The following is a 12,408-nucleotide window of genomic DNA, read 5'->3' as shown; positions in this document are numbered from 1 at the left end:
ACCAATAAAATATCCATGTTTAGACACGACTACTTTATTAGACTCAAAAACCAACTTAAATCCGTCTCTAGTCAGACGGGAGCCACTAACAAGATTCCTGTCGATAGAAGGGACATGCTGCACGTTCTTCAGCTGCACGATCTTTCCCGAAGTAAACTTCAGATCTACCGTGCCAACACCATGAACAGAAGCATGTGACCCATTCCCCATTAGGACGGTGGAACCCCGTGCGACCTGATAAGAAGAAAACAATGAGATGTCAGCACAAACATGTACATTGGCCCCAGTATCAACCCACCAATTAGTAGATTGATTAACTGAAAAAACAGTAGGTAAATTACCATACCCGCTTCCATCTCCAGTGTTGCCAATGGTCACATTAGCAGACTTAGAAGTCTGCCCTGCAGGTGCCTTCATCCCCTTGCGCTGTGGACACTTCCTAGCCAGATGACCAACTTGGCCACACACAAAGCAAGTCCTCTCATCCTGATTAGGATTGTTGTTGTTCTTCTTCTGCTTCTTGAAGTTGGTGGTCTGCTGAGCTTTGTATTTCCCCTTGCTCTTGTTCTGGGCCTTGTGCACAACATTGGCACTGGACTGCCCACCATCGCCCTTAGACGCGGCATCTTTTTCCCGAGCTTTCTCCTCAACATCAAGAGACGCAATCAACCCCTCAACGGAGTATTCCTGTCTCTTGTGTTTGAGTGCAGTACCGAAACTCCTCCAAGATGGAGGTAGTTTTGCAATAATGCACCCGGCCACAAATTTGTCGGGTAAGACACACTTAAGGAGTTCGAGTTCCTTAGCCATGGTTTGTATCTCATGAGCCTGTTCGACTACAGAACGGTTATCAGCCATTTTGTAGTCATGAAACTGCTCCATGATATACAGATCATTGCTAGCATCAGTAGCACCGAATTTAGTATTCAGTGCATCCCACAACTCCTTAGCGTCGGTCATATGCATATACACCTCGACCAGACGATCGCCAAGAATGCTAAGAATGCATCCCACAAAGAGAGTAGTGGCTTCCTCGAATTGCTTCTGCTGTTCAGCAGTAAGAACTCCTTCAGGTTTGCCAGTACTCACCCAGAAGCATTTCATAGCTGTCAGCCACAGAGTGACCCTGATCTGCCATCTCTTAAAATGCACACCGGTGAATTTATCCGGCCTCAGTGCATCGGCAAAACCAGCCATAGTAAAATCACAGTGCCTATAATAAGGTTTTTGGATTGTTGAGATTATAGACATATAATGATTTAATCTGTTCCATAAATAAATCATGACATTACAGATGAAAACTAGCATGAATGCATCATTAGATCTACACATGTAAACTACACAGTATAACATGAACAGATCAAATATGCGCAACATATTGAACACGTACCGAGGTGACGAAAAGACCGGCTGCTTGGTCGAAACTTTTCGCAGGTGTCTACGAAGGCACGAAACACGCGAGCGAAGAGGAAGGCGAGCCGTCGCGAACGAACAGGGAGCAGTCGCGCGAAGCGCTTCCCAAAAACCTTATTGCCGCCTTCTCCCGGTGCAGGACGTCAAAGACAGAGGTTCCGGAGACCTGCTCTCCCGATCGCTGGTGCACGCCGGCGAGCGGGATGGAGTAGTCTACGAGCGACGGCGCAGTACAGAGTAGGAGGCAAACCCTAGATTGATTTTGCGTGTGCTGCGTGAAGACGGCAGGTCGGTTTATATAGAGAAGGGTCGCTTGATCAGGGCGCCCGCACGATCTCTACTGCGCGTAACCGAACCGGATAAGTCGCGCGTAACTTATCCGGACTCCACGCCGTTTGCACGCACCGGATTTTTCGGAACGTTTCCAAAACAAAAACGAATCCGAATTTGCAGCAAAACAAAACTGCAAAAGGAGGCTGCATCTGCGCAAGGGTGAGGAGCCAATTTTTCGGACCATTCGACGCGTACGTCGTGCACGCGCGCCGCCTGCCCTGCCAGGCGAGGCGAGCGAGCGCGCGCGTGTGTTTCCCCTCTTCTCTCCACCACACATGCTTCAAGTGACTAGGAGGGCATCCTCCCTTTTAATAAGGTCCCCCTCTCCTAGAATAAGCAAGGTGGTACTAAACTCCACATGCATGCCATCCCATGAGGTGGGCTTTTGTGATTTTCCAAAGAATTAATCTTCGAGTGGGCTAAGGCCTATTCATTAATTCCAACATCATCAACATCTGCTCAGCAGCACAAACACATGTTCCCTTCAACCAGGTACGGAGCTAGAATCAAATGGAGAGAATTCTAATCATTTGTTTTACTTTATTTTGGACTGAGTTTAAATTGATACGGGTATCTAAGTTTTAGCTGAGAGGTGTACATATGATAGGATGAAAATAGAAGAACTGATCGATTAAAAGAATTTCGGAATCGGGTTCCTGGTACCTCCTAGACACAAGTTGCTCCGCCCTTGTCAGCAACTCATGCTTGAGTCCTTGAAGAGCAGTACTGGGGTATGGGGTATATCTTACAGTATCAGCTGCTACATCCGTCAGATGGATCCTTACAAACATGACAGGGGCCCCGGCTATATATGACCACATAAGTAAAAATGTAACATCCCTCTAGTTAATTTGCCAAGCATTTTGGTTCATTTTACTGCCAGTGCAAGGAAAACCAGGTTCAGTAGTTTTCGATCACTCCAAAGCTGAAAGGGAAATTGGTCCAATCAAAACCTCCATCAGGTGAGAAGGGGAGATGCGAGTAATAAAAGGGAAGTAATGGACGGAGACCGGCCATGTCGGGGATGGTGTCCGTCGTACGTCCATGCGTTGCAGTTGCAGGCGTGCGGCAGCGAAGATTGGCGAATCGGCGGTGGCCAATGGACTCCGCGCGGCCCGGACACCCAAGTACAGGGCGCGCATAGATCAGCTCGCACACACCGGCTGCATGCCGCGCGCTGCGCACTGCAGGGCAGCCGAGATGACGTCGCGCAGCCGCGCAGGCCGCGGGATTGGACTGGTGGTAGTTAAAGTTGCCGCAGCGGATGGATGCCACGGCGCGCTCGCTCGCTCGGGTTACCGGGTTGGCCACAGCGGCACAGGCGCGCGCGCGCGCGCACGCACGCACGAATGCACGATCTCGCGCGCGGCGCATGTGTTGGCTGGACCGGGGGGGCGCTGACACGGCGCGCATGGCCACACCACTCCACCGGCCGCGGCCCACCCACCACCCCGGGAGCGCGCGTAAGGCTGTGGCGTACGCAGTGGCTGCTAGTTCTGCGAGGTTAGCTTAGCACAGGGCAGGGGCAGTGTGGTATAGCGTAGCAGCATGCATGCGACGGGAACGCGAAGCTATGGAGCGCTGCTCGTAACGTGCGCCTTTCTCTCCATCCCCGTGTTTCCTGGCTTTTTCTCCCGCCCGCGGACGACACGATGCCCAACCCAACCGTCTCATAATTACCTCCAACGTACGTGTACTAGAGTACAGTAAAGTTAAGAGGCACATATATACTGCACTGATACGCACACATATATGCTCCAGTACACACTGCGACTGGATCTGGATGGCTCGACGATATGTGTTGAATCGTCGACGAGACGGACGTACACGTACCACGTAGAGGCATGGCTGGTCTGGCTGGCAGCGCAGTGGCCCCTGTCACGAGGCGCGTGCGACCGAATCCGGTGGTGGGACGTGCAGACGCGACGGCACCGGATCGACCGGACGACGGACGCGCGCAACCGCAGGAAACGACCTCACGCGACGCGAGGACCACGGGCCACGGCAAGAATCACGATCCCCCCTCTCCCCGCCTCCACGCTCTGTGCCACTCGATCCTGCATTCGCACGAGAGACCGAGAGATCGAGAGACGTTAGTACGCGTCGCGGTCGCGATCCCACCGTCTCATGTGTGCGCGCAGCGGGCGGGTCCGCTAGCCGGCCGGCCTCGCGGGCGTCGCGACGTGCTAAGCCACGCGCGTACGATCGAAACGTAGTGCCGCGCACGCATGAACTGGTACGCGGGGGGCGCGCGGGTAGGCGCGGGTGTTCGGGCATTTTCAACGGGCGGATCTATCTAGCAAAGGCGATCGATCGATGCGCTCTCGTACGCACGTATCTGGTCCGGATCGTGTCATGTGACTTGCAGCACAAAAGGTGGAAGGCACTGTTCCATTGGAGATCAGCATGATTGATCGCGAAAACAGAGGAATTAAGTTTAAAAATATACTACTCATTTTTTTTATTTCTCAAAAATATACAGGATACAATATTATTAGCACAATATGCACGGTGTCGCGGGGTAAATACGCGAGACCGCTCGGTGTCGCGCGGAGAGGCTGTAAGAATTACATGTTATGATTCTCATCCGATCAATAGAACGACATGGCACACCTACCATGTTATACCAATTTATACTTTATTCGTCTTAAAATATAACAAGTTTAGCAATGAATTTAGATATTTATCTAGACTTATAGCTAAAAATTATTATATTTTAGACAGAGTAATAACAACACTATCAACTTTTCTTACCATGTTTCAGGGCTTATGTGATAGTAGTTGAGAAATTAATCATGTCATGGAACTGCGTCCCACACCGCCTCTACTTTCTCAAACTAAAACTTTTCCTATTTAATTAGGAACATATGCATGTTATATTTGTGAGATCAAAATTATCTCAATTAAACTTTCCCAAATCTGAATTGTTTGGGCCAATGGAGTACACAATATGCTACACTTCACCCTTTTTTACTTATGATCAATTGTGTTTTATGGATATCAACACATGCTCTCTGAAGACTGAAATAGATTAATTTCACAACCATGTTTTATATCCGATAAAGTTACGTTATTATGAAATATATCTCCATGCAAATCTATGAATAAAAATGTTATTATGTTTGATGTAAACATTTCAAAAGGGCACTAATCATCTATCTATCTATCTATCTATCTATCTATCTATCTATCTATCTATCTATCTATCTATCTATCTATCTATCTATCTATCTATCTATCTATCTATCTATCTATCTATTATCTATCTATCTATCTATCTTCTATCTATCTATCTATCTATCTATCTATCTATCTTCTATCTATCTATCTATTATATACTAAAAGTCCATTAAACTTCCTACAAACGCTCTCAAACCGCCATATGGCGCTCCTACAGACGCTCCTAGATCGCCACGTGGCACAGTCTAATCTCACTGTTAATTTTCATTTAAGTTGGTGGACCCATTATTTTATACCGTTAGATTAGATCTATACCTGTCATCCATTAAACTTCCTACAAACGCTCTCAAACCGCCATATGGCGCTCCTACAAACGCTCCTAGATCGCCACGTGGCACAGTCTAATCTCACCGTTAATTTTCATTTAAGTTAGTGGACCCATTATTTTATACCGTTAGATTAGATCTATACCTGTCATTGATTTTTAATTAAATTGGTGACCCAAATTCTTGCCCCAAATCCGATCACGCTTCCTGTCGCCTACTCCGGTGCCTTTCGTCCGTGTTGGGCTCAAGGCCTCGATAGAGGAAAGCTTTCCTGCTGCCGCCTAGACTTGGATTAGGTTTCAAATTAAAGCCTCCACACAGATTAATCGGGGAAAATGAGCTACATGAGACTGGGATTGCACAAGCATTTGACTTTCAGTAGCTGGCAATGTAATCCACAGGCAGCAGCATTTGATCATTTGGTGTACAATCCATAGGCAGCAGCAGCTCAACGAAATTTTACCATCTATAATTGGTGATTAGGTTTAATAAGTAACTATGCAAACGAACTTTCTCGATGCTATTCCTGCATAGATATCGGTTTCATACTGTGCTATTAGAATGGACAAAAAATAAGTATGTAAAATTCGTTAAAAAAAAAGCTAAAAAGCGACGTCTTTTGCTGAAAAGTAACGATATTATACCTTCCCTCCTCATTCTCAAACAAAAAATTAAAATATCGTTATATCTGTATGTATGTACATATGAGGCCTCCTTTGCGGCGCTACTAAATCTATCTAACTTAGTCTATAAATACACTAAAAATATATTGCATCATATATATGTTATATATAAGTAAAAGTTCATTAACAACACTACATATGTGTAAACGAATATACTCCCTCGACCGACTTAACCATCCTCTCCTATTTTATACGAGTACATATAAAAACTGGACGAGTACGAACTTACATATGAGGCCTCCTCTGTGGCTCGACTAGGATATTCAACTTAGGTCTATAAATACACAAAAAGTTATTGCATCATACACCTGTTATAAGTAAAAGTTAATTAACTTTATACAAATGCTCCTAAATGCTCCAACATTGTCATGTGGTGCTCTAATAAATTACAGAAAATCATAAAAATTCATAGAAAGTAACAAAATATCATCCAGCTATCGATTTTCAATTAAATTAGTGCCGATGGACGTGTTATTTTAGACCATTACATTAGATCTATTGAAATAGCAATCCTAATATCATGTATATAAACCTCTCCTAATCTCCCATACAAGTACGATAATACGTACTTTTCTCATAACAACACCACATACGTGACCAACTTAACCATTCTCTCCTGTGAGTATTTCCTTACAGTCCGTTGTCTAGATCATATCAGAAAATAGAAGAATATGTAAGAGAAAACAGAATACCCATGGATATTAACCACGTATGTGCGCACTTATGTATTCCCTCCACCTTCCCACTCTCCCCTCCTCTCCTATTTTCTATTTAACTTCTCCTATTTTCTAACTAGCGCTAACTATATAAAACAATATTAGATAGCTAAATAATCATGACTCTTGGACCTAGACCATTACATCTCTAAAAAAATTCTTCTAAATAAATGGACCTATTAATTTTAAACATTAGATCTTTAAAAAAATATGTTTTACATAAAACAACCAAAGACCGAAAGAAATTAGCTTAAACTAATTGTTGATATTTTACAGTACCAAGCCATTCATCTTATTTCATGTAAAATAATTAACCCATAGATACTATATGGCCTCAATTAAACCACCAATTATAAAAAAAGATCTAGCATATATGGCCTCAATTGCACCACTTCTATAGGCTGTTAACACGCTAGGGAGTCACGCTAAAAGATTAACCAATCTATAGATATCATATTAATCAGTGCCAACACATTTAGTTAAATTTAAAATTATGAACGATCAATTTGAAACCATTATAAAACATGATAAAATCCTTGAGTCATTAAGAAAAATAGTGATATCAAAATTCAAAGAATAATTAGTTCTATATTATCTGAAGATATCAGTCATAGATTTATTCATCAATGTTCATAGGTGAAACAAGCTAGGCCTTAAATTTTTTACTTCCAATCAAGCTTTGAAGTATCAAAACAAACTGCATGATATGGGACTGACTAACTATATATATTGAACATTTTACAAAATCTTTTCATATAGATACAAACAATTTTCAGTCATCATAAAGGATTTTAACATTTAGAAATAAATAGATGCCCGCGCAATTGCGCGGACTACCTTCCTAGTTATTATATACTAAAAGTCCATTAAACTTCCTATAAGCGCTCCTAAGCCGCCACATGTCCTCCTACGAACGCTCCAAAGATGCCAAGTGACAGTCTAAAAATCTAACCGTTGATTTTCCTTTAAATTGGTGGGTCCAATATTTTCAACCATTAGATCAAATAAAAAAAATAAAATCCTCCTCTCCACACCGGTCCCCACCTCCTCTACGTTCCCATTCTCCTCCAGATGGTACGTAACGTACGTACTCCCTCTCTCCCCTCATCTTCTCTTCCCTTTCCTAATCTTCAATCTATCAATTATCTATTATCTATTATCTACTAAAAATCCATTAAACACGTGGCGCTTTAAAAAATTTTAGAATGCGGTGGGCCCAAATTTATAACCATTAGATCTATTATAAAAAATGCAATTAAATTTATCTCAAAAACTCGCATTGTATGTGCACGTATAGGTATCAAAAAAAACAAGTACGTCCCACATAATTATTTTTTTCCTTTTTTTTCTTTCTCACTTATTAGATGGAAAACCAAACTGCCTATATTTATGATCATCTTTAAACTATGATTTTGTTAAAAAAATAATACCACACAGAAATAACTAGGGGGCAAAAAATATAACTATTTTCATCACCTCCTCCTTTTTGTCCATCCCTGTCCTTTCAATGCAGGGTGTAGTGTTTACTATGCCATCGTAAATATCGCAGGCATTTGCATATGGTTGAGTTAAGTGGCATACTAATGCAATCCTTTGTAGGTGTGCCCATAGTAAACTAAGTGTTAAAATGGTGCCATAGGCTGGTCTTTAAGTGTACGGCTATGTCAATGTGGGACCCATGTTTCAGGCGGAAATGCTACCGGGCGAGCGAGGGCGATCGATTCCCCCCCCTCCCTCTCCCTCCCTCCACCTGGTTTCCTTTTTTGGCACCGCATTACTTTCCTATTTTAGTAAATTTATGCATCTAAAGTTTATACACCTCAAGTTTACACATCTAAAGTTTAGAGATCAAAAGTTTATATATCCGATTCAAATTTGAATTTGAATTCAAATATTTTTTATATATAGTATTTCTATACATCTAAAGTTTATACACCTAAAGTTTATATATCCGATTCAAATTTGAATTTGAGTTATATCTGATTCAAATTTGAATTTGAATTCAAATATCCGATTCAAATTTGAATTTGAATTCAAATATTTTTCATATATAGTATTTCTATACATCTAAAGTTTATAGACCTAAAGTTTATATACCCGATTCAAATTTGAATTTGAATTCAAATATTTTCTATATATAGTATTTCTATATATCTAAAGTTTATAGATCCAAAGTTTATAAGTCAAAAGTTTACATACCTGATTCAAATTTGAATTTGAATTCAAATTTTTTACACATAAATTTTTCTAACTTTTTGTTTTTTTAAAATTTTGTTGTGGTGTGCTGATCGATCGCCCCATTAGGAACCCCCCTGTTTCAGGGGCATTACATAAGAAAGCTTTAGTAGTTATCGACTTCATCCGTTAGAGAGACATTTATGACTATTTTTAACGGTGTTATCGTATTATCCGGTAGAAGTGGTATGTTTAGACTATTTATACATAGATGTGAAAATAAGTGATGGACATCGAGTTAAGCAGTGTAGATGATTTTTTAGTGTATTAATAATATATAATTTATTTTAGTGGTATTAATGCAGTTTCATTTATTAAAAATGCACATAGCATTTAAAACAATAACAATAGGGGAGTTTATATATGACCACGACAAAATGATTTTTATTTAAATATGAGAGATATTCTTATTCTTATATTTAGTAGTATATTAAAATATACCATCTATTTTACAGCAAATATATTTCTTTTTTATTGTAAGATAATTTACATTCCCTTACAGTGTATATAATGATATATGATTTATGTTACTATTCTTTTTCTTGAACAACAAATAAGATGTCAATGCATCTATGTGGGCTTTATTTCCAGTTTATATTTTGAAAATGTTTTTTGATTTATATTCCACCCATATAGTGTTTGAAATACAACCTACGATACATGCCCGCGCGAATGCACGGGCTACCTTCCTTGTTGTCCAAAATGTTTGAAAAATGATTTGGATATTTGATGTACTATTTATGCCTAAAACGGCATGAATTTGTGAGATGAAGGTGCATATGTATTTATAAGTATGAATCTGGGTTGGATTCCACCTAGCTTTTGGAGTGGTTTTGTCCGTGCATTGTGGTTTGATATTAGTACTCCGTACTCCCTCATTCCCAAAATAAGCGCAGCCCTGAGTTTTCGTGTCCAACTTTAATCATCCGTCTTATTTATTTTTTTTAGAAAATCTAAAATAATATAAGTCATGCATAAAGTAATATTCATGTTTTACAATCTAATAAAAAAATACTAATCATAAAAAAGTTTCAAATAAGACAGATGATCTAAGTTGAAGACGAAAACTTATGGCTACGCTTATTTTTGGATGGAGGGAGTTCTATATTAAACCGACCATCGATGCGCGCCATTGCGACAAATCTAACAGTAGGAAATCAAAAGAATTGGCACACTATGGACCTTATCCTTTTTGGACCACAATTTGAAAGTGAAACATTTTTGTCTGGATTTCATTCACGCCTCAATCTCACCATACAGTGGGGTTTGCATCCTTAGAATAGCAACAGAGCAAGAACCCCTAGGGTAACATACATGTAAAAGAAAGCCTACTAGAGATCTGAGCTGTCAGCATTGTAAACTATGGTCAAATTAATATGTCCATGCTAAATTCCCCCAAGGTCAATATGAATGTCTTGGCACCCTTATAAATGCACTTTGGTCCCTGCAAAAAACATTTTCAGTTTAACCCCCCTTTGCTTCCATGGCGTGACCACACACACCTTTGCATGGGTCTTGCACGCTTTTATGGCTTAGTAGCATGAAGACCTTTGCTTTCCCCAACCCTTCTTCTTTAAATCCACCCTCACCATCGGATGCTACATCATGAGTGCTGAGCCCCAAAAGCAAGGTGTATAGTATGCTACTACTACAAGCAAAAGGCACTTGTGTCGAGTTGACGCTATGCTTTTCTTGACATTGCTGCGCGGTGTGGACATCATGGACTATGAATCTAGTTGCACAGTCCTGAAACCATATACTCCCAAAATTTGATCAATGCCTATGTAAACTAGTGCTTCTGCATTCTTTGGCATGCAGGGATGATCTCATTGTCATGGGTTAGGTGATCACCATGATTGTCACTAAAAGTTACTGTCTCTGTTTCCAAATATAGTTACCATTACTATGTACTAGTAATTTGATAATTTGGTTGCTATCTAAGTACGGAGATAGTTGAAATGGCTGATGAGTTGCTATTTGCAGTACATTAATTTACCGGTGTCCTGCTATGCATGACAGTATTGGTTCCATCTTCTCTGAAATTTGTGATCCTAGAATTGCCCCAAGTCTTAATAATACAGTAAACAGCGTACAAGCAAAGCAATGTTAACAATGTAATCCAACTACTGCTCTGTTTTGTTTAGGGCCTGCATGCTATAGTACAACGTGCCTATCGTAAGTGCAGTCAAAAGTACAAAACTTTTGGTTTAGTTACTCTCCTTCTCTGACTTCGAAGATACTCTACAGGGAAGTGAAGGACAAGGAAAGAAAGCAGGGAAAAACCAAAGTCCAAGACAGGCAGGCAAACGATGCAGAACACTATAGTACAGTACACAACAACACACACACAGTTTAGTGAAAAGACCTTGGCTGCCTTCCAATGGCTTCGGGAAACACAAAGCCAACCAAACCCGTCGTCACCTTCCCGTTTGTTTTTCGCATCACTTGCAAGGGCAGACAATTAGATACACCAAATTTCCATAGTACTAGCTAGCTAGTAGTACCATTGACTCAAATAATCAATATACAAATTAAGCATTCATGCATATATTGCATCGACAAATAAGGGTGTGCAAAACAGACCAAAACCAAAAGAAACGGGAGAGACAAGACAGATAGAGAAAATTTTGAACATTAATTTGGTTTCAACCTCTTACTAACGGAATTATATTCGGCTAATTTATTCATCACCTTTCGGTTATCGCATTAACTAAAATAGCCTAATAGAGCACAATGAATCCTAAGACTCTAACCTAGGGCTGTCAAAAAAGCTCGAGACTCCCGAGCAGCTCGAGCTTGGCTCGTCCTAGGCTCGATTCGAGCTCGGCTCAAGCTCCAAACGAGCCGAACTCGAGCCTGAGCAAAAGCTCGCGAGCTTTACCGAGCCGAGCTCGAGCTTCTACCGAGCCTGACCGAGCTTGGCTGTGTATAGTCTATATTGCATGTTCACCTTATTAATATAATAAACTAATAGATAAATATATATATTTGTATCTATTTACACAATAAATTAGCATGTGTTAGCACAATATATTTATTTTAATCATTTTCTACTCTTTTATTAGTGTGATTAACTAGAAAATAATTATACTTATCAAGAGATTATTATTAAAATATATATTATACTACTTATGGCCGAGCTCGGCACCGAGCTCGAGCTCGAACGAGCTCGAACCGAGCTTGCCTAAAAGCTCGAAGGTGCAATAGGCTCGGCTCGAGCTCGGCTCGAGCTCGTGTCGAGCTCAAGCTTAGGCAGACGAGCTCGCTCGAGCTCGGCTCGTTGACAGCCCTACCATAACCCCCTTTCCAATGCTCCTTGTATCCCTGACACTGCGTGGTCGCTAGTCGCGCATGACCTCCACCTCTCCAAGATCCGGTGATGCCTCGACCGCCGGCTCAGTGAAGAGGATGCCCTTTCTGGCTCGACACATTCCTCTCCACCTTTGGCGTAGGCCGCACATCGGGCACACTTCCTCTCCAACATGCTTCATTTCAGGTTATAAACCCCCCATGGGTGAGGGG

This window comes from Oryza sativa, chromosome 7 (assembly GCF_034140825.1).
Source record: "Oryza sativa Japonica Group chromosome 7, ASM3414082v1".
Lineage (NCBI taxonomy): Eukaryota > Viridiplantae > Streptophyta > Magnoliopsida > Poales > Poaceae > Oryza > Oryza sativa.
The sequence above is the reverse complement of the archived record's forward strand: the minus strand, read 5'-3'. Positions refer to the sequence as shown.